Source organism: Arachis hypogaea, chromosome 10, assembly GCF_003086295.3.
Source record: "Arachis hypogaea cultivar Tifrunner chromosome 10, arahy.Tifrunner.gnm2.J5K5, whole genome shotgun sequence".
Classification (NCBI taxonomy): domain Eukaryota; kingdom Viridiplantae; phylum Streptophyta; class Magnoliopsida; order Fabales; family Fabaceae; genus Arachis; species Arachis hypogaea.
Genome location: NC_092045.1, coordinates 12,074,133 through 12,096,560, shown reverse-complemented (window position 1 = coordinate 12,096,560; position 22,428 = coordinate 12,074,133). Strand labels below are relative to the sequence as shown.

At 39.3% G+C, this 22,428-nt stretch overlaps 1 non-coding gene across 1 annotated transcript; it reads right to left on the bottom strand.

Annotated features, from left to right (window-relative positions):
• Nucleotides 1–16,245: 16,245 nt before the first annotated feature.
• Nucleotides 16,246–16,353, bottom strand: LOC112718890 (small nucleolar RNA R71). Its single transcript, XR_003161216.1, has one exon. It is a non-coding gene; the product is annotated as a small nucleolar RNA R71 (small nucleolar RNA).
• Between the last annotated feature and the right edge of the window lie 6,075 nt (nt 16,354–22,428).

Sequence of the window (22,428 nt, the reverse complement as noted above, 5' to 3'; positions counted from 1 at the left end):
GTGTGAATGGGTTAATCGGATTAACTATGCACAGTGGACTCTGCATCAGGACGAAGGTAAGAGATTGGGGCATATGACTACGAATATCTCCGAGTATGTAAACTCGATACTAAAGGGTGTAAGGAACCTTCCAGTGTGTGTTGATGAAGTCCGCTTATGGGAGATTGACTGAGCTATTTATTTGCAAAGGATGAGAGACAAAGGCACCATTAAGAACCGGACAGTAGTTTAATCAGCATCTGATAAAGGCAATAGAAGCTAATCTGAAGGCCTCAAGGTGTTTTAAGGTGATTTTGTACGACATGAACAACTCTGAGTTCACTGTAGCTGAGACCACTCTGACTAGGAGCTTCTCACTTGGCTCTTATAGAGTGTTCCTCATGGATCAAACCAGTGATTGCGGCTATTTCCAAGCACTTCATTATCCATGTCGGCATGCCTTAGCATGCCGTGCATACGCACGTCTGAGTTGGTCCACCTATGTCCATGAGGTATATCGCCTTAGCTCGGTATTCGATCTCTATCGGATGGGATTCACACCTCCAATCCCTGAGAGATTTTGGCCACCATATGATGGTCTAAGAGTTATACCTGATCCTACCAAGAGACGTGTGTTTGAAGGGCATCCCAGGACTACTAAAATCCAGATTACCATAGACGAGTTTGACCCAAACAAGGCTAAGATATGTGGGCTTTGCAGACAGCTTGGCCACACTCGTAGGAGGTGTCCACAGGGAGGAGTCACCATTGGTTCTGCATCCGCCAATAATGTGTAGGGTTGTGCTTAGTTATTGTAATGTTTTGTCTTCAGACTCGTCGTCGGTTTATTTTAATGTTAGTGTCTGTTGTACGGTTTATTTTAATGTTGGTATATTACGTACTTGTGTTATAAGACAGCTTTATCATACATTACGAAATAGTCATATAACAAACCCGGGCTTCCATACAATATGACGTACATGTCCTTCTAAATGTAATAAAATACATCATACAGCAGGTGCTAACATAAGTTGTTCCTCGGTAAGATATAGCTACATGGAATACATAATAACACGGAATACATAACATGAACTGAATAATGAAATAATCACTAGTCAGAAAAGATGCGATCATATGAAGCAGTGGCGGGGGAGCCTGATCCGTCGTACTCTTTGGGCCAGAGGGACCTCGTCCTCGTCTCCGTCTCTGTCTCTGTCTTGCTCAATCTCGTCCGGTATGCGCTCCTGTGATGTGGATGGACCGGGATGTGCTAGAGTAGGTGCTGCCAATGACGAGGGGAGTGTACCACCCAATGCAAATGTGGCATCCATATGTCCAGTAAGAGGCTGATTCAGATCGACATCAAGGTGTGCCTGGGATCCACCTACCTGAGATCTTCATCTAACCAAGTCATCCTCCTACATGATCATGCTGATCTCGTCAAGGAAGCGTGATCCACCAAACTCCGCGTCAAGGCCCTCACTGCCAAGCAAGTTCAATAGCATCAGACCTAGGCTAATGCACTTCTGACTCTCGTGCATCACCATTACTGCTAGGAACCCCAAAGAAATAATCACCAAACCCTCGTCTGACTACACCGCCACCTGTCTCACCTCCACCATATACATCATTGCAACCATATACATCTCCCTGCTCACCTGCCTCACCTTTACCACCCTGGCCTTCACCTCCTCCACCATGACCACCATCCTCACTACCTCGGCTACTCCCACCCTGACCACCATCATCTCCACCACCATAGCCCCCGTAACCACCTCCACGACCACCTCCGTCACCATCGTCGGATCTATCATATCCACCACCACCACCACCTCCGTCACCACCATCGTGTCCTCCACCATCACCTCCCTCATCACCGTCGTCACCCCCATCATCTCGACCATCACCACCCTCGTCTTCATCGCTACTATAACCTCTCTCTCTCCACGTCGGACTCTACCTCAACCACCACCTCTAGCTCCTCTACAGCTGTGACCCTTCGCCCTTCTCCGCCCACGACCTCTCCCGTCACACTGACTCAAACGTGTCCCAATACGATGTCTCTGCCCAACACGACGTCTGTCCGGGATATCAGCACCTGGTTCATATTAGGAACATGTTCTGGACCTTGTTGCATTGCCTTAGTTGGTATCACAACTGCCTTGGGGTCACCAAGAAGGAGCTTAGGCGACAAGAATCTTCTGTCGTGCTTATGCCACCACTCCAAGTACGCATGTGAAGGTCATGAGTTTGGAACAACATCAAACTATAGCACATGTTGTGCTCTGTTGGCCTAATAAATGTGCCAACTCTATAACGTATCAGAAAACCACCAATCTGCACCTCTGTCATCCTTTGACATCAAGAAATTGATTCCAGTGCGGCACGAAGTCGATGCTATACACCACCAAGCTGCGGTAGCATTCAATCCACTTGATGCCAATCTATGACAGCAAAATAGATCAATGTTATTAATGCCCTCCACAACGCCATATGTCGTGGCTCCAATATCTCGGGGTGCACCACCTGAATGACATCAGACAAGCTATATGGCATCCACACGAACTGTGAACAGAAGTACTTATCGTTAGTCATCATAAACAGTAACAGTGCCAACATAACATTAGTGATGAACATATTGAAACCTTAAATACTCACTAAATGTCTCTTGCATCCAAGTGCACTTCACTGTGAACTTGTCGATGCAGTTCGCGGGAGGTAAAATACCCAATATCTCCTCGATCCATGCCCATGCAGGGTAGCCACCGTTAATGTGTCGCTCAAAGTCCGTGAGGCATCCTCTGACATACTGACCGTCAATTGGGAGCCTTAATTGGTACGCTATATCCTGCAGTGTGATCGTGCACTTTCTGAATGGAATGTGAAAAGTATACATCTCCGGAGGCTATCCCTCCACAAATGCACTAACTAATGGCTCATCCAATCTAAACCAAGTCTCATTCAGCCTTGCAAAATGCTATAAATCGGCTATCTGCAAGTACGGCACAATCCTGTCATTCAGGGTCATACCATGTTGCCTTCTCATGCTAATGATACATTGCTGGGGCTGCACAACGATAGAAAATTATTTACAACAACCATAACAAAATATTGTTCGATTAAAAAAAGTTCTAAAAATGCTGAATATTGCATACCCTAATTTATAAAAAATTGTTTATAAGAACCATGAAAATTTTGTTCATAGGAACCAGAATAAAATGCTAAATAATGCAAGACCTAATTAAAAAAAAATGCAAACGTATAATCTCACACATTCAAACAAAAGAAAAAAAATGCTAAACTAATAACTTAAAAATTATCTAAATTATAATTAGATATCGGAATACTCAATTACCATCATGACTGGAAAAGTTGAGTTAAAGTGAATCATAATCTTAAACTATTTCTCGCTGAATATAAAACTAATAACTTAAAAATTCTATCAGAGCCTACAATCAGTATTCTAACTAACATTTAGGTACCATTTCAGATTCTTAAAATCTAACTAACTAATAGCTTACTACTTCTAACTAGCATTTATATCGAAAAAATTAATTTTCTAATTCCTAACTAACGACTATAAACAATTAGTAGAGGAAGTATGTTAACATTACTAGCATGACTAAATTATGTTGAAAACAAAAATTTTCATTCACTAACCTCTTCATTGACGGCACCAGCAATATGCGCGACTCCATTCAACTAATAGATACGATTTGGATCGTTCTTCACGTGTTAAGATTTGAATTTTGTGGGGTTTCTTTCCAAAGTTTTCGTCTAGGTTCGTTTGTGGTGGGGTTGGGCGAGAATGATTTGTAATTCTAATCAGTTGAATTTGAATTCTATATATAGGCCACATGCAAGTACATCGACTCCAATAGATTCGATTTACTAGTGACTCACAATAACTGTAAATCGAAGCCATTACATTTGATTTAGTAGGGATGGTAAATCGAAACCACTTATTTCGATTTACTGTGGGTACAATCCAAAGCCCATTAATTCACACCCATTGTAAATGAACTTCAGTTCATTTGATTTATTAAGAGTACTAAACCGAAATTATTTAATTCAATTTAGTAGTGATCTATATAATTCGAAATGTATTGATTCAATTTAGTGCAATTTAGCCTAACTCAAATTCAATAAATTTAATTTACATGTAATCCCCCAAATCAACTAAATCGAATTAGATTTGATTTAATATTATTAAACCTAATTCAAATTTAATAAATTCAATTTATATAAAAATATACAAGAAACATCTGCGTAATATTTTTTGAATTGGAGATACATATAAAATTTGCATGTCTTTAATTTATGGTTATCAATATGATCCAGCTAAGGGCGTTTAGAAGCAAAACATGTACACTTTAAACAATATATTACGGAAAAAAACATACACTAATCTCCACTACAAGCATAAGATTGAGAGAGACCGATGTAAATATGATTTATTTATATTATGTGCGTGTGTTAAAAAATGTGTATTCAGAGAGAAATTATATAATATTATGTAAATAAAAAATTAATCATCATATATTTTATATATGTATAAATATATATATGCATAATTTAACTGAGTATTAATATATATTTTATATTAATAATTAATTTAAATAATTTATTATTTTAATGTATATCCAACATAGATTGATTTTTTAGCATAAAAGCATGCACTTTTTTCACACAGTTGTTGAACAAATAACATCACTCTAAAGTTATATCTATTCTTATACTAAGGGTAAAAGTTTGTTTGGATGAATTTTTTTTAAAAAAAATATTTTTTTGAATTATTTTTTTAAAAGATTTTATAAAAAAATAAAAAAAAATTATATTTAAATATTTTATAAAAAAATATTTTTATCTATTAATTATATTTGAGTATAATAATATAAAAATATTTTTTAATTTATTTATTACATAATTTTTTTTTTGAAAAAATAATATCTTTTAAAAAGAGTATAAATTACAGTTTTTTAAAAAAAATATATTTTTTAATTTTTGTAGTACTTTTACTTTTATTACTAAAAAATTAGGGATAAGTATTGTTTTGGTCCCTCACGTTGAGGGTCGGAATCGAAATCGTCCTAACGTAATTTTCGATTTAGAATCATATTTAACATTTTTTTTCGTATTAAAATCGTCTTTTTAATTTTTTTGGACAAAAATACTCTCACCACCACCAGCACAATTACCTCCACCACCACCACCACCACCAACACCAACACCACCACCACAACCACCACTAGCACCAACACCAACACCAACACCACCAACACCACCAACACTACCACCACTACCACCACCACAACCACAACCACTACCACAACCACAACCACCACCAACCACCACCACCAATACCAAGAACACCAAACAGAAACAGAAAGCAGGAAACAACACCAAATAGAAACAGAAACAACACCAAAGAAAAACAGAAAACAAGAAAGCAGAAGCAATGCGTGAGGTGGAGGCGGCGAGGCGAGGCGGCGAGGCTCGCGATCTCCAACGACAGTGGCTCGCCGTCCCCCTCCCCCTCTCCCCTTCCCCTCTCCCCTTCCCCCTACCCCCACCCCCACCCCGCGTCCTTTACCCTTCCCCCATCCCACCGTGCGTCTTTTCCTTCTTCCCCCTTCACCGCCGCCGTCCCCCTCCCCCCTTTTCCCTTCCCCCCCACCCCGAACCCGCGTCCCCTTCATTTTCTTCCTCTTTTTCTCCGGCTTCTTCCACTTCCCCTCCTCCCTCTCTTCGCTGCCGGCGCCGTCACCCCCTTCCCCTTCCCCTTCTCCCTTTCCCTCCCCTCCCCCTTCGTATATCCTTTCCCCATCGCATTTTTTTTATTTTTTTAAATTTTATAATTTTTGTTATTATAGGGGTAGTTTAGGAATAAATTAAAAAATTTTATTAGAAAGGACGATTTTAAATCAAATACGACTTTAAGGATAATTTTAAATCAAAATATACACCAGGGACGCGTTCGATTCCGACCAGGACGGTTCTATGTACAGTGGTGTGGGGGCAAGCGTCCCCACTACGATTTGAAATTTTTTTGAGTACTATATGATAATAATATTTATTTGCCCCCATTAGATTATTAAATTTGACCCCACAATAATTTTTTACTCAACTTTTGGTACTTAATCGTCAATTTAAAATTTTTATATTAGAAATTCGTTAGAATGATTAATTCTCAAATTTAAACGAAATTAGTATATTCTTTTTTAAAAACCAACTCAAAAGAATATTATTTATCTTCTTTTTAAATTAGTTTTAATTTTTGCATAGCAACTGAATTAATTGGAAGAACTTTTTTAACTATAAATATCAATAAGAGTCGACTTCTAATTGCGTCGGGAAGTGAATTTCTAAATAATTATTTAGTAATATATATAAAAAGAGAGAAATTTTGATGGTAGTGTTAAGAGAAAAATTATTTAATTTTTTAAAATATAAAACCTAAAACAATAGGATTTTAAATTATATATTATTTTTTAAATTACTATTTTAGTATTGTAATTTATATATTAGATATTTTGAAGGCTAATCATATTTTACAATAATAAAATATAATTATATTAATAATCATGTTATATGTACATAAAATATAATTATTTGTATAAAATATATATTAAAATATAAAATACATATTAAAAATAAGTTAAATAATATATATATATATATATTTATACATATATATATAATGGTTAATAGATAATTTAGTATTTAATTTTTTATATATACATATTATTTTTATTATAAAAATTATTATGATATATAAATTTTGTCCCCACTATTAAAATTTTCTGGATCCGTCATTGATTCCTGATGAGTTTGGAAAACTCCAAACTTAATATTTGTGATGAGCAAACATTATTAAAATATTTAATTACAAAATTATTAATTTAATATATTAATTAATAATTTTGTGATGCAGGTTTTTAATATGGGCCGAAAATAAAAGGAAAATTGGAAGCCCAAGTGTTTTATAAATACATTCAGCATTGATACAAAAATATTTTGTTTGTTATGGCTGAATTATTGTTCTTGTTATCGGGCCAGAATTCAAACTATCATAAGCCCAATTCATCTTGCATGCTTAGTCCAAAATCATAAGGAAATGGGCATAATGCACTTCTTTAACTAAAACTCATTCCTTTAAGCATGTTACAAGCTTCCAACGGATTCCATTTCTCACTTTGGGATGGATTTCAAATTTAATTTAAGCATTGGAAACATAAGTGAGAGAGAGAAATTGATTTGATGGCTTTAATGATTCTACACGCCTCTCAGTAAAGGGAAATAGAAAACTTGAGTGCACTTTTATTCCTTCTCTTTGCTACATTAATTATTTGATCAAATCCATTGAATATCTTCTTTCTTCTCTCTCTAATCTTTCTTTCTTCTTCCTTCGGTCATGTCACAGCAACCATGGAAGCTACATTAAGCTACCAAAAGGAAAAAGAAGAAGCTGCATGCATCAAGACCATCAAGTTAATGATGGCAAGAAAAAGGAAACCAAAAGTATGTTGTGGCTGAGATAATCACCAAATGTGGTAAGATTTGGTGAGTTAATCTCGGATCCCTCATACTCAAAAAGGAAGAAGAAGATTCGGCCAGCAAGGTGAGATTCTTAGAGGCATGGCTTGTCTCTAATTCTGCTCAACCATCACAGAAAGTAGCTAGAGTGGCGAAGTGATGGAAGAGGCAGAGATTGGAGCAGATGAAGCCATCATCATCATGAAGCATCAAGGGCCAGAAATCCATCTTGGAGAGGAAGCCAAGGATGGAGCGCTCGGATTGATGAAGAGTGATGACCAAGGAAGGACTAGAGGTATTTGCATGTTGGTTTTTGCATAAGTTTCCTCTTCTCTCTCTGTGGCTGAACCAGTTTGTTTTGAAGGAAAAGAAGCTAAGCTCGATTTTATGTTTCAACTGTGAAGGTGATGAGCGGATAATTTGTATACTTTTTGGCATTGTTTTTAGTATGTTTTTGTTATGATCTAGTTAGTTTTTAGTATATTTTTATTAGTTTTTAGTTAAAATTCACTTTTCTGGACTTTACTATGAGTTTGTGTGTTTTTCTGTGATTTTAGGTATTTTCTGGCTGAAATTGAGGGACCTGAGCAAAAATCTGATTCAGAGACCAAAAAGGACTGCAGATGCTGTTGGATTCTGACCTCCCTGCACTCGAAGTGGATTTTCTGGAGCTACAGAAGCCCAATTGGCGCGCTCTCAACGGCGTTGGAAAGTAGACATCCTGGGCTTTCCAGCAATATATGATAGTCCATACTTTGCCCAAGATTTGATGGCCCAAACCGGCGTTCAAAGTCACCTCAAGAAATCCCAGCGTTAAACGCTGGAACTGGCACCCAAATGGGAGTTAAACGCCCAAACTGGCACTAAAGCTGGCGTTTAACTCCAAGAGGAGTCTCTGCACGAAATTTGCTTCATTGCTCAGCCCAAGCACACACCAAGTGGGCCCGGAAGTGGATTTTTATGTCATTTACTCATTTCTGTACACCTTAGGCTACTAGTTCTTATAAGTAGGACCTTTTACTATTGTATTTTCATCTTTGGACATCTAGTTCTTAGATCATGATAGAGAGACTTTGGTAGCTATCTTCATTTTTATGCTATCTTAGATCATTGGGAGGCTGGCCATTCGGCCATGCCTAGACCTTATGCTCATGTATTTTCAACGGTGGAGCTTCTACACACCATAGATTAAGGTGTGGAGCTCTGCTGTACCTCGAGTATTAATGCAATTACTATTGTTCTTCCATTCAATTCCGCTTGTTCTTGTTCCAAGATATCACTTGTTCTTCAACTTGATGAAGGTGATGATTGACGCCCATCACCATTCTCACTCATGAACAAAGTGACTGACAACCACTCTTGTTCTACAAGCATTTGAGGCTTGGTGAATATCTCTTGGATTCCTGATTGCACGATGCATGGTTGATCGCCTGACAACCGAGTGCTCGCCTGACAAACGAGCCAACCATTCCGTGAGATCAGAGTCTTCGTGGTATAGGCAGGACCTGATGGCGGCATTCAAGAGAATCCGGAAGGTCTAAACCTTGTCTGTGGTATTCTGAGTAGGATTCAATGATTGAATGACTGTGACGTGCTTCAAACCTGTAACCTACTGGGCGTTAGTGACAGACGCAAAAGAGTGATTCTATTCCGGTAGGGGAGGGAACCAAACCGGTGATTAGCCGCACTGTGACAGAGTGCATGAGCATTAGTTTTCACTGCGAGGATGGGAGGTAGCTGCTGACAACAGTGAAACCCTACACGAGCTTGCCATGGAAAGGAGTAAGAAGGATTGGATGAAGACAGTAGGAAAGCAGAGAGACGGAAGGGAAAGCATCTTCATGCGCTTATCTGAAGTTCCTACCAATGAATTACATAAGTATCTCTATCTTTACCTTTGTGTTATTTTCGTTCATCACTATATCCATTTGAGTTTGCCTGACTAAGATTTACAAGATGACCATAGCTTGCTTCAATACTAACAATCTCCGTGGGATCGACCCTTACTCACGTAAGGTTTATTACTTGGACGACCCAGTGCACTTGCTGGTTAGTTGTGCGAAGTTGTGTAATGCCATGGTATTGAGCCACCACGTGTTTGGAGCCATTACCGGGGATTATGAGAGTTGTGAAAAAGTAATGTTCACAATTTCGCGCACCAGAAGGCTTCACTTCTCTATAAAAGGGGTGAATAGTCATGGTTTGATTCAAGAAAAGAAAGTGAAAGTGCAAGGCACAGAGTTCTCAGAGCTACCTAAGCTTACAGATTTTCTTCTCCTTCAATGTATTCTGTTTTGTAATTTTTCTATTTAATTTTGTCATATCTTGAGTCTCATGGAAAAAGGCAAACAGTGAGGTTTGTATGAAAAAGTCATAGAGCGGAAAAAGGTAGAGAGTTCAAAATTAAAAGAAAAAGCCATAGATGTCTTAGAGTTTCTTTGTTCATCTATGTTGTGTTTCATGATTTTGTGGAAATCCCCTTGTAAGTTGGGTTAGCACTTTACAACTTGTAATCTAAATGATTATAGTAAAATTCCATCATTGTTGTGATAGAGACTGGATGTAGGCTGCACTGCACTTAGCAGCTGAACTAGGATATATCTGGGTGTAATCTTCTCTCTCTCCTACTTCACTTCTGTTTCTACTGTTTAGATGAAAAATAAAAAATGTCTCGTGCCAAGTGACGAGACAAAATGAAAATGTCTCTTGGCTGGGGACAAGCTAAAAAATAGAAAAGTCTCCTCTAAGTCCAGCAAGTGTTAGCAAGCAAAAAGGGGGCTAAGATTCAACCCCCCTTCTCTTAGCCACTGAAACCATCAATTGGTATCAGAGCTTGGTCTCAAAGAGATCAAGCTTTGCAGCTTGGAGTAAAGATCCTCATGGCGGAAAACAGTGGCGCAAATGTGGTGTCCTATAATCTGACCGAAGGACAATCAAGCAACAGACCTCCTCTTTTCAATGGGAAAAATTATACCTATTGGAAGGAGAGGATGAAGATATTTGTACAAGCAGTGGATTACAGGCTTTGGAAGATCATCCTAGAAGGACCACAGTTTCCTACTAACACAAGTGCTGAAGGAGTAGTCACTCTTAAACCAGAAGCAAGCTGGACCGAATAAGATAGGAAGAAAGAGGAGCTAAAAGCCAAAGCCATAAATCTACTCAACTGTGCTATCAGCTTCGAGGAATACCGACGGGTATCACGATGCACAACAGCAAAGGAAATCTGGGATAAATTACAAATCACTCATGAAGGAACCACCATTGTTAAGAAGACTCGAATAGACATGTTAAACAGGGAATATGAAATGTTTACAATGAAGGAAGGAGAATCTATCGATGAACTGTTTGAACGGTTCAATACCATCACTGTTGGCTTGGATGCTATGGGAGTAACACATTCTGATTCTGTGCTTGTGAGAAGAGTGCTGAGATGTCTCACTAAAGAGTGGGAAACAAAAGCTTTAATTATCTCTGAGAGCAGTAATCTTGATTCCATGACACTTGATGATTTGAGAGGAAATCTTCTTGCTTTTGAAAACACTTATCTGAAAAAAGAGTCAAAAAAGAAAGGAATTGCATTTTCTTCTGTTACTAACCCTCTTGATGATGAATCCAGTAATAACTCATCTGAAAATGAATTTGTGTTGTTTGCCAAAAAATTCAGGAAAATGATGAAGTTCAAAGGCAAAGGCAGCAGCTCAAGGAAAATGAAGAAAGACCTTAGCAAAGTGACTTGTTTCAACTGCAAGGAAATGGGGCATTACAAATTTGATTGTCCCAAGTTAAAAAGGGAGGAGAAGAGAAAAGGAGGAAAGAAGAAAGGTCTGATGGCATCATGGGAAGACTTAGAAAATGACTCAGATAGTGATGAAGAATCTGAGACTAAGTCACAGCCCTGTCTCATGGTAGATCATGTAAATCAGGTATTTTTTCAAAATCCTGACACTGAAGATCTTCATCTCATGATAGATCACCTCTGTGAAAAAATAAGATGTTTTCTGACTGATAATCAAGATCTTGAACAACAAATTTTCATTCTTAAAGCTGAAAATGATTTTCTCAAAGAAAAACTAAGGGAGGCCGAAACTGCTTGTGATCTTGTAGAAGAAAATAAGCAGTTGAAAGCCCAACTTAGAAGCTGTGAAAGTGATCACTCGGTAGTGGCGTATGTAAACTGTTTTAAGGAAAATGAAGAGTTGCGGGAAAAGGTTAAAAATCTTGAAAATGACTTAGCCAAATTTACTCTCAGTTCTGAATATCTAAATCAAATATTGGCTAGTCAAAAACCACTTTTTGATAAAGCTGGATTGGGATTTTATAAATCTGATGAGAAACCCTCTTTTAAAGATAAACCTTCTTCATCCAATGACACAAGGTTTCAAGATTCCACCTACTTTAACAAAATAGCAACTCCAAGATTTTGTAGATTGTGTAACCGAAGTGGTCATTTTCCAGTTCAATGTTTCTTTGGTGAAAGAATGATTGGTGATAAAGTTTACAAAGTTGTTTTTGATTACAATGATTTGGGACATAGGAAATGGTTTAACGTGAAAGGATCCAAGAAAATTTGGATACCTAAGGTCACTTGAGTTATTTTGTAGGTATGCCTAGCATCCAAGAAGAAAGAAAATATGTGGTACATGGATAGCGGATGCTCTAGGCATATGACCGGAAAGACAACCTTCTTCATAAAGCTTGATGAATATGATGGAGGATTTGTCACTTTCGGTGATGATGCAAAAGGAAAAATAGTGGCTGTTGGGAAAGTGGGTAAAAATCTCTCATCTTGTATAAATGATGTCCTTCTTGTACATGGCTTGAAACATAATTTACTTAGTGTTAGTCAATTATGTGATTTGGGTTTTGAAGTTATTTTTAAGAAATTTGTTTGCTTAGTTGTTTGTGAGAAAATGATGAGCGGATAATTTATATGCTTTTTGGCATTGTTTTTAGTATGTTTTTAGTATGATCTAGTTAGTTTTTAGTATATTTTTATTAGTTTTTAGTTAAAATTCACTTTTCTGGACTTTACTATGAGTTTGTGTGTTTTTCTGTGATTTCAGGTATTTTTTGGCTGAAATTGAGGGACCTGAGCAAAAATCTGATTCAGAGACTAAAAAGGACTGCAGATGCTGTTGGATTCTGACCTCCCTGCACTCGAAGTAGATTTTCTGGAGCTAGAGAAGCCCAATTGGTGCGCTCTCAACGGCGTTGGAAAGTAGACATTCTGGGCTTTCCAGCAATATATGATAGTCCATACTTTGCCCAAGATTTGATGGCCCAAACCGGCGTTCAAAGTCACCCTCAGAATTCCCAGCGTTAAACGCCGGAACTGGCACAAGGATGGGAGTTAAACGCCCAAACTGGCACCAAAGCTGGCGTTTAACTCCAAGAGAAGTCTCTACACGAAAATGCTTCATTGCTCAGCCCAAGCACACACCAAGTGGGCCCGGAAGTGGATTTTTATGTCATTTACTCATCTCTGTACACCCTAGGCTACTAGTTCTCTATATATAGGACCTTTTACTATTGTATTTTCATCTTTTGATCTTGTTTTTATGATTGAACCCTCATTGGGAGGCTGGCCATTCGGCCATGCCTAGACCTTGTTCTTATGTATTTTCAACGGTGGAGTTTCTACACACCATAGATTAAGGTGTGGAGCTCTGCTGTACCTCGAGTATTAATGCAATTACTATTGTTCTTCTATTCAATTTCGCTTGTTCTTGTTCTAAGATACCACTTGTTCTTCAACTTGATGAATGTGATGATCCGTGACACTCATCATCATTCTCACCTATGAACGTGTGCCTGACAACCACCTCCGTTCTACCTTAGATTGGGTGGATATCTCTTGGATTCCTGATACACGATGCATGGTTGATCGCCTGACAACCGAGCGCTCGCCTGACAACCGAGCCAGCCATTCCGTGAGATCAGAGTCTTCGTGGTATAGGCTAGAACTGATGGCGGCATTCAAGAGAATCCGGAAGGTCTAACCTTGTCTGTGGTATTCTGAGTAGGATTCAATGATTGAATGACTGTGACGAGCTTCAAACTCCTGAGGGCGGGGCGTTAGTGACAGATGCAAAAGAATCACTGGATTCTATTCCGGCCTGATTGAGAACCGACAGATGGATAGCCGTGCCGTGACAGGGTGCGTTGAACATTTCCACTGAGAGGATGGGAGGTAGCCACTGACAACGGTGAAACCCTTGCATAAGCTTGCCATGGAAAGGAGTAAGAAGGATTGGATGAAGACAGTAGGAAAGCAGAGAGACGGAAGGGACAAGCATCTTCATACGCTTATCTGAAATTCCTACCAATGAATTACATAAGTATCTCTATCTTTATCTTTATGTTTTATTCTTATATCACCTATACCCAGTTGAGTTTGCCTGACTAAGATTTACAAGGTGACCATAGCTTGCTTCATACCAACAATCTCTGTGGGATCGACCCTTACTCGCGTAAGGTTTATTACTTGGACGACCCAGTACACTTGCTGGTTAGTTGTGCGAAGTTGTGATAAAAAGTTGAGATTGCAATTGAGCGTACCATGTTGATGGCGCCATTGATGATCATAATTTCGTGCACCAAGTTTTTGGCGCCGTTGCCGGGGATTGTTCGAGTATGGACAACTGACGGTTCATCTTGTTGCTTAGATTAGGTATTTTTTCTTCAGAGTTCTTAAGAATGAATTCTAGTGTTTCATGATGATCTGTTGAAGTCTGGCTGGATGTGAAGCCATGTCTAATTTCATTGGACCGAGGTTTCAACTTATCATCACAAGAGCTTGTTGATTTCTATCAATCTTGCTGTTGGAGCAGTGATCTGCTAAGGCTTGGCTGGCCATTGGCCATGTCTAGTGTTTTGGACCGAAGCTTCCTTTGAAAGCTTGGCTGGCTGTGAAGCCATGTCTAATTCCTGGACCGGAGTCTTAGACTAAACATTGCATGATTCCTGGAATTCTCATTAAGAATTTTGATACCTTTTTTTCACTTTATTTTCGAAAAAGTACAAAAAATTTTTTTTTAGAAAATCATAAAATCCAAAAATTTCTTGTTTGAGTCTAGTGTTTCATTTTAAGTTTGGTGTCAATCGCATGTTTCTATTTTTCTTGCATTCATTCATGTGTCTTAGTGATCTTCAAGATGTTCTTGATGATTTTATTACTCTGATCTTTAATTCCTCTTGACTTGAGTGTTTGTGTGTCTCATATGCATTCTCATTAGTGTCAGTAGTATACAAACTGCTAAGTTTGGTGTCTTGCATGCATTGTTATTTGATTTTAGTTGCATTTTGATTATTCTTTCAAGTCAATAATACAGAGAATTGAAGATTCAGAACATACTGCAGAGGAATTATACAGAAAAAGCTGGGCGTTCAAAACGCCCAGTGAAGAAGGACAGACTGGCGTTTAAACGCCAGCCAGGGTGCCTGGTTGGGCGTTTAACGCCCAAAAGGGTAGAGTTTTGGGCGTTAAACGCCAGAATGTGCACCATTCTGGGCGTTTAACGCCAGGATGGCACAAGAGGGAAGATTTTGTTTTCAATGCAAATTTTTTTCAAGTTTTCAAAATCTTTTCAAAATCAAATCTTTTTCAAATCAAATCTTTTCAATCAAATCTTTTTCAAAATCAATTTCTTTCTATTTTCAAAAATACTTGCTATCTATTAATGATTTGATTCAACATTTCAAGTATGTTGCCTTTTCTGTTGAGAAAGGTTTAATGTTTGAATCATATATTTTCTTGATAGCCAAGTCATTAATTTTCAAAATCAAATCTTTTTAAAATGTTTTTCAAATCATATCTTCTCAATCACATCTTCTTAAAACCAATCATATCTTCTTAACCACATCTTTTACAAAATAGTTTTCAATCATATCTTTTTAATTTCTAATTTCAAAATCTTTTTCAAAAATCACTTCACTTCTTTCTCAATCATGGTTTTCGAAAATCAATTAGTGTTTTTTTTCAAAATGTTTTCAAAATCTTTTACTTAATTTTCGAAAATTGCTTCCCTTCTTCTCACATCTTTCTATTTATGGACTAACACTATTCCTTAATGCAAAATTCGAACTCCATCTTCTTTGATAAGTTCGAATTTTCTACCTCTGCCTTCTATTTTTCTTTTCCTCTGACACCTCAAGGAATCTCTATACTGTGACATAGAGGATTCCACATTTTCTTGTTCTCTTCTCTTTCTTATGAGCAGGAGCAAGGACAAAAGCATTCTTGTTAAGGCTGATCCTGAACCTGAAAGGACCTTGAAGCGAAAACTAAGAGAAGCCAAGGCACAACTCTCTGAAGAAGAACCCATGGCAGCCGAAAACAACAACAACAACAATAATGCAAGGAAGGTGCTGGGTGACTTTACTGCACCTACTCCCAACTTCTATGGGAGAAGCATCTCTATCCCTGCCATTGGAGCAAACAACTTTGAGCTTAAGCCTCAATTAGTTTCTCTAATGCAACAGAATTGCAAGTTTCATGGACTTCCATTGGAAGATCCTCATCAGTTCTTAGCTGAATTCTTGCAAATCTGTGACACTGTCAAGATTAATGGGGTTGACCCTGAGGTCTACAGACTTATGCTATTCCCTTTTGCTGTAAGAGACAGAGCTAGGACATGGTTGGACTCACAACCTAAAGAAAGCCTGAACTCTTGGGAAAAGCTAGTCAATGCCTTCTTGGCAAAGTTCTTTCCACCTCAAAAATTGAGTAAGCTTAGAGTGGAAGTCCAAACCTTCAGACAGAAGGAAGGAGAATCCCTCTATGAAGCTTGGGAAAGATACAAACAATTAATCAGAAAGTGTCCTTCTGACATGCTTTCTGAATGGAGCATCATAGGTATTTTCTATGATGGTCTCTCTGAACTGTCCAAGATGTCTTTGGATAGCTCTGCTGGAGGATCTCTTCATCTGAAGAAGACGCCTACAGAAGCTCAAGAGCTGATTGAAATGGTTGCAAATAACCAATTCATGTACACTTCTGAAAGGAATCCTGTAAACAATGGGACTAATCAGAAGAAAGGAGTTATTGAGATTGACACTCTGAATGCCATATTGGCTCAGAACAAAATATTGACTCAGCAAGTCAATTTGATTTCTCAAAGTCTGTCTGGAATGCAAAATGCACCAGGTAGTACTAAGGAGGCTTTATCTGAAGAAGAAGCTTATGATCCTGAGAACCCTTCAATGGAAGAGGTGAATTACATGGGAGAACCCTATGGAAACACCTATAATCCTTCATGGAGAAATCACCCAAATCTCTCATGGAAGGATCAACAGAGACCTCAACAAGGTTTCAACAATAATAATGGTGGAAGAAACAGGTTTAGCAATGGCAAGCCTTTTCCATCATCTTCTCAGCAACAGACAGAGAGTTCTAAGCAGAACACCTCTGACTTAGCAACCATGGTCTCTGATCTAATCAAAACCACTCAAAGTTTCATGACTGAAACAAGGTCCTCCATTAGAAATTTGGAGGTACAAGTGGGTCAGCTGAGCAAGAAGATTACTGAACTCCCTCCTAGTACTCTTCCAAGCAATACAGAAGAAAATCCAAAAGGAGAGTGCAAAGCCATCAACATGGCCGAATTTGGAGAGGAGGAAGAGGCAGTGAACGCCACTGAGAAAGATCTCAATGGACGTCCACTGGCCTCCAATGAGTTCCCCAATGAGGAACCATGGGAATCTGAGGGTCAAAATGAGACCATAGAGATTCCATTGAACTTACTTCTGCCATTCATGAGCTCTGATGAGTATTCTTCCTCTGAAGAGGATGAGTATGTCACTGAAGAGCAAGTTGCTAAATACCTTGGAGCAATCATGAAGTTAAATGACAAGTTATTTGATAATGAGACTTGGGAGAATGAACCCCCTTTGCTCACCAAAGAACTGGATGACTTGTCTAGGCAGAAACTGCCTCAAAAGAGACAGGATCCTGGGAAGTTTTCAATACCTTGTACCATAGGCACCATGACCTTCAAGAAGGCCTTGTGTGACTTAGGGTCAAGAGTAAACCTCATGCCTCTCTCTGTAATGGAGAAGTTAGGGATCTTTGAGGTGCAAGCTGCAAAAATCTCACTAGAGATGGCAGACAATTCAGGAAAACAAGCCTATGGACTTGTAGAGGATGTTCTGGTAAAAGTTGAAGACCATTACATCCCTGCTGATTTCATAGTCCTAGAGACTGGGAAGTGCATGGATGAATCCATCATCCTTGGCAGACCCTTCCTAGCCACAGCAAGGGCTGTGATTGATGTTGATAGAGGAGAATTGATCATTCAAGTGAATGAAGAATCCTTGGTGTTTAAGGCTCAAGGATATCCCTCTGTCATCATGGAGAGGAAGCATGAAGAGCTCCTCTCAAAACAGAGCCACACAGAGCCCCCACAGTCAAACTCTAAGTTTGGTGTTGGGAGGCCACAACCAACTTCTAAGTTTGGTGTTGAACCCCCACATTCAAACTCTAAGTTTGGTGTTGGGAGGTTCCAACATTGCTCTGAGCATTTCTGAGGCTCCATGAGAGCCCTCTGTCAAGCTACTGACATTAAAGAAGCGCTTGTTGGGAGGCAACCCAATGTTATATTTTATCTATTTTTCTTTGTTATTTTATGTTTTCTGTAGGTTGATGATCATGAGAAGTCACAAAATCAATGAAAAAAGCAAAAACAGAATGAAAAACAGAAAGAAAAATAGCACACCCTGGAGGAAGAACCTGCTGGCGTTTAAACGCCAGTGAGGCTAGCAGATGGGCGTTTAACGCCCAGTCTGGCACCATTCTGGGCGTTTAACGCCAGAAAGGGGCACCAGACTGGCGTTAAACGCCAGAAAAGGGCAAGCACTTGGCGTTAAACGCCAGAAATGGGCACCAGCCCGGCGTTTAATGCCAGAATTGGCTCAAACGCATTTTTGCAGGCCATTTGGTGCAGGGATGACTTTTCCTTGACACCTCAGGATCTGTGGACCCCACAGGATCCCCACCTACCCTATCACTCTCTCTTTTCTTCACCCATTCACCAATCACCTCAACACCTCTTCCCCAAAAACCCTTCACCTATCAAATCCCATCTTTCTCTTCACCACTCACATCCATCCTTCATAAAACCCCACCTACCTCACCCTTCAAATTCAAACCACTTTCCCTCCCAAACCCACCCATACATGACCGAACCATGAGCCCCCCCACTCCTATATAAACCCATCTTCACTCCTTCATTTTCACACAACCTAAACACCACTTTCCCCCCTTTTTGGCCGAACACAAGGCCATCTCCATCTCCTCTATTTCTTCTTCTTCTACTCTCTTCTTTCTTCTTTTGCTCGAGGACGAGCAAACCTTTTAAGTTTGGTGTGGTAAAAGCATTGCTTTTTATTTTTCCATAACCATTTATGGCATCCAAGGCCGGAGAAACCTCTAGAAAGAGGAAAGGGAAGGCAAAAGCTTCCACCTCCGAGTCATGGGAGATGGAGAGATTCATCTCAAGGGTGCATCAAGACCACTTCTATGAAGTTGTGGCCTTGAAGAAGGTGATCCCCGAGGTCCCTTTTTCACTCAAAAAGAGTGAATATCTGGAGATCCGACATGAGATCCGAAGAAGAGGTTGGGAAGTTCTTACCAACCCCATTCAACAAGTCAGAATCTTAATGGTTCAAGAGTTCTATGCCAATGCATGGATCACCAAGAACCATGACCAAAGTGTGAACCCGGATCCAAAGAATTGGCTTACTATGGTTCGGGGGAAATACTTGGATTTTAGTCCGGAAAATGTAAGGTTAGCATTCAACTTGCCCATGATGCAAGGAGATGAACATCCTTACACTAGAAGGGTCAACTTTGATCAAAGGTTGGACCAAGTCCTCATAGACATCTGTGAAGAGGGCACCCATTGGAAGAGAGATTCAAGAGGAAAGCCGGTTCAATTGAGAAGGCATGACCTCAAGCCCGTGGCTAGAGGATGGTTGGAGTTTATCCAATGCTCAATCATTCCCACTAGCAACCGGTCCGAAGTTACTATAGACCGGGCTATCATGATCCATAGCATCATGATTGGAGAAGAAATAGAAGTTCATGAGGTTATAGCTCAAGAACTCTATAAGGTGGCGGACAAGTCCTCTACCTTGGCAAGGTTAGCCTTTCCACATCTCATTTGTCACCTCTGTTATTCAGTTGGAGTTGACATAGAGGGAGACATCCCCATTGATGAGGACAAGCCCATCACTAAGAAGAGGATGGAGCAAACAAGAGACCCCTCTCATCATCAAATCCCTGAGATACCTCAAGGGATGCACTTTCCTCCACAAAACTATTGGGAGCAACTAAACACCTCCCTAGGAGAATTGAGTTCCAACATGGGACAACTAAGGGTGGAGCATCAAGAACACTCCGTCCTCCTCCATGAAATTAGAGAAGATCAAAGAATCATGAGAGAGGAGCAACAAAGACAAGGAAGAGACATTGAGGAGCTCAAGCACTCCATAGGAGCTTCAAGAGGAAGAACAAGCCGCCATCACTAAGGTGGACCCGTTCTTTAATTTCCTTGTTATTTATTTTCTGTTTTTCGAATTTTGGTGCTTATGTTTATCTATGTTTGTGTCTTGTGATCATTAGTGTCTTAGTGTATATGCCTTAAAGTTATGAATGTCCTATGAATCCATCACCTCTCTTAAATAAAAAATGTTCTTAATTGAAAAAGAGAAGAATTGCATGAATTTTGAATTTTATAACAGTTTAATTATTTTGATGTGGTGGCAATACTTTTGTTTTCTGAATGTATGCTTAAACAGTGCATATGTCTTTTGAATTTGTGGTTCATGAATGTTGGCTCTTGAAAGAATGATGAGAAAGGAGAAATGTTACTGAGGATCTGAAAATCATAAAAATGATTCTTGAAGCAAGGAAAAGCAGTGAATACAAAAAAAAGAGAGAAAAAAAATTCGAAAAAAAAGAAGAGAAAGAAAAAGAAAGAGAAAAAGAGAGAAAAAGAAAGAAAGAAAAAAGAAAGAAATAAAGTTGTGATCCAAGGCAAAAAGAGTGTGCTTAAGAACCCTGGACACCTCTAATTGGGGACTCTAGCAAAGCTGAGTCACAATCTGAAAAGGTTCACCCAATTATGTGTCTGTGGCATGTATGTATCCGGTGGTAATACTGGAAGACAGAGTGCTTTGGGCCACGGCCAAGACTCAATAAGTAGCTGTATTCAAGAATCATCATACTTAACTAAGAGAATCAATGACACTATCTGGATTCTAAGTTCCTAAAGAAGCCAACCATTCTGAATTTTAAAGGATAGAGTGAGATGCCAAAACTATTCAGAGGCAAAAAGCTAAAAGCCCCGCTCATCTAATTAATACTGATCTTCATAGATGTTTTTGGAATTAATTGCATATTCTCTTCTTTTTATCTTATTTGATTTTCAGTTGCTTGAGGACAAGCAACAATTTAAGTTTGGTGTTGTGATGAGCGGATAATTTATACGCTTTTTGGCATTGTTTTTAGTATATTTTTAGTATGATCTAGTTAGTTTTTAGTATATTTTTATTAGTTTTTAGTTAAAATTCACTTTTCTGGACTTTACTATGAGTTTGTGTGTTTTTCTGTGATTTCAGGTATTTTCTGGCTGAAATTGAGGGACCTGAGCAAAAATCTGATTCAGAGACTAAAAAGGACTGCAGATGCTGTTGGATTCTGACCTCCCTGCACTCGAAGTAGATTTTCTGGAGCTACAGAAGCCCAATTGGCGCGCTCTCAACGTCGTTGGAAAGTAGACATCCTGGGCTTTCCAGCAATATATGATAGTCCATACTTTGCCCAAGATTTGATGGCCCAAACCGGCGTTCAAAGTCACCCTCAGAATTCCCAGCGTTAAACGCCGGAACTGGCACAAGGATGGGAGTTAAACGCCCAAACTGGCACCAAAGCTGGCGTTTAACTCCAAGAGAAGTCTCTACACGAAAATGCTTCATTGCTCAGCCCAAGCACACACCAAGTGGGCCCGGAAGTGGATTTTTATGTCATTTACTCATCTCTGTACACCCTAGGCTACTAGTTCTCTATATATAGGACCTTTTACTATTGTATTTTCATCTTTTGATCATGTTTTTATGATTGAACCCTCATTGGGAGGCTGGCCATTCGGCCATGCCTAGACCTTGTTCTTATGTATTTTCAACGGTGGAGTTTCTACACACCATAGATTAAGGTGTGGAGCTCTGCTGTACCTCGAGTATTAATGCAATTACTATTGTTCTTCTATTCAATTTCGCTTGTTCTTGTTCTAAGATACCACTTGTTCTTCAACTTGATGAATGTGATGATCCGTGACACTCATCATCATTCTCACCTATGAACGTGTGCCTGACAACCACCTCCGTTCTACCTTAGATTGGGTGGATATCTCTTGGATTCCTGATACACGATGCATGGTTGATCGCCTGACAACCGAGCGCTCGCCTGACAACCGAGCCAGCCATTCCGTGAGATCAGAGTCTTCGTGGTATAGGCTAGAACTGATGGCGGCATTCAAGAGAATCCGGAAGGTCTAACCTTGTCTGTGGTATTCTGAGTAGGATTCAATGATTGAATGACTGTGACGAGCTTCAAACTCCTGAGGGCGGGGCGTTAGTGACAGATGCAAAAGAATCACTGGATTCTATTCCGGCCTGATTGAGAACCGACAGATGGATAGCCGTGCCGTGACAGGGTGCGTTGAACATTTCCACTGAGAGGATGGGAGGTAGCCACTGACAACGGTGAAACCCTTGCATAAGCTTGCCATGGAAAGGAGTAAGAAGGATTGGATGAAGACAGTAGGAAAGCAGAGAGACGGAAGGGACAAGCATCTTCATACGCTTATCTGAAATTCCTACCAATGAATTACATAAGTATCTCTATCTTTATCT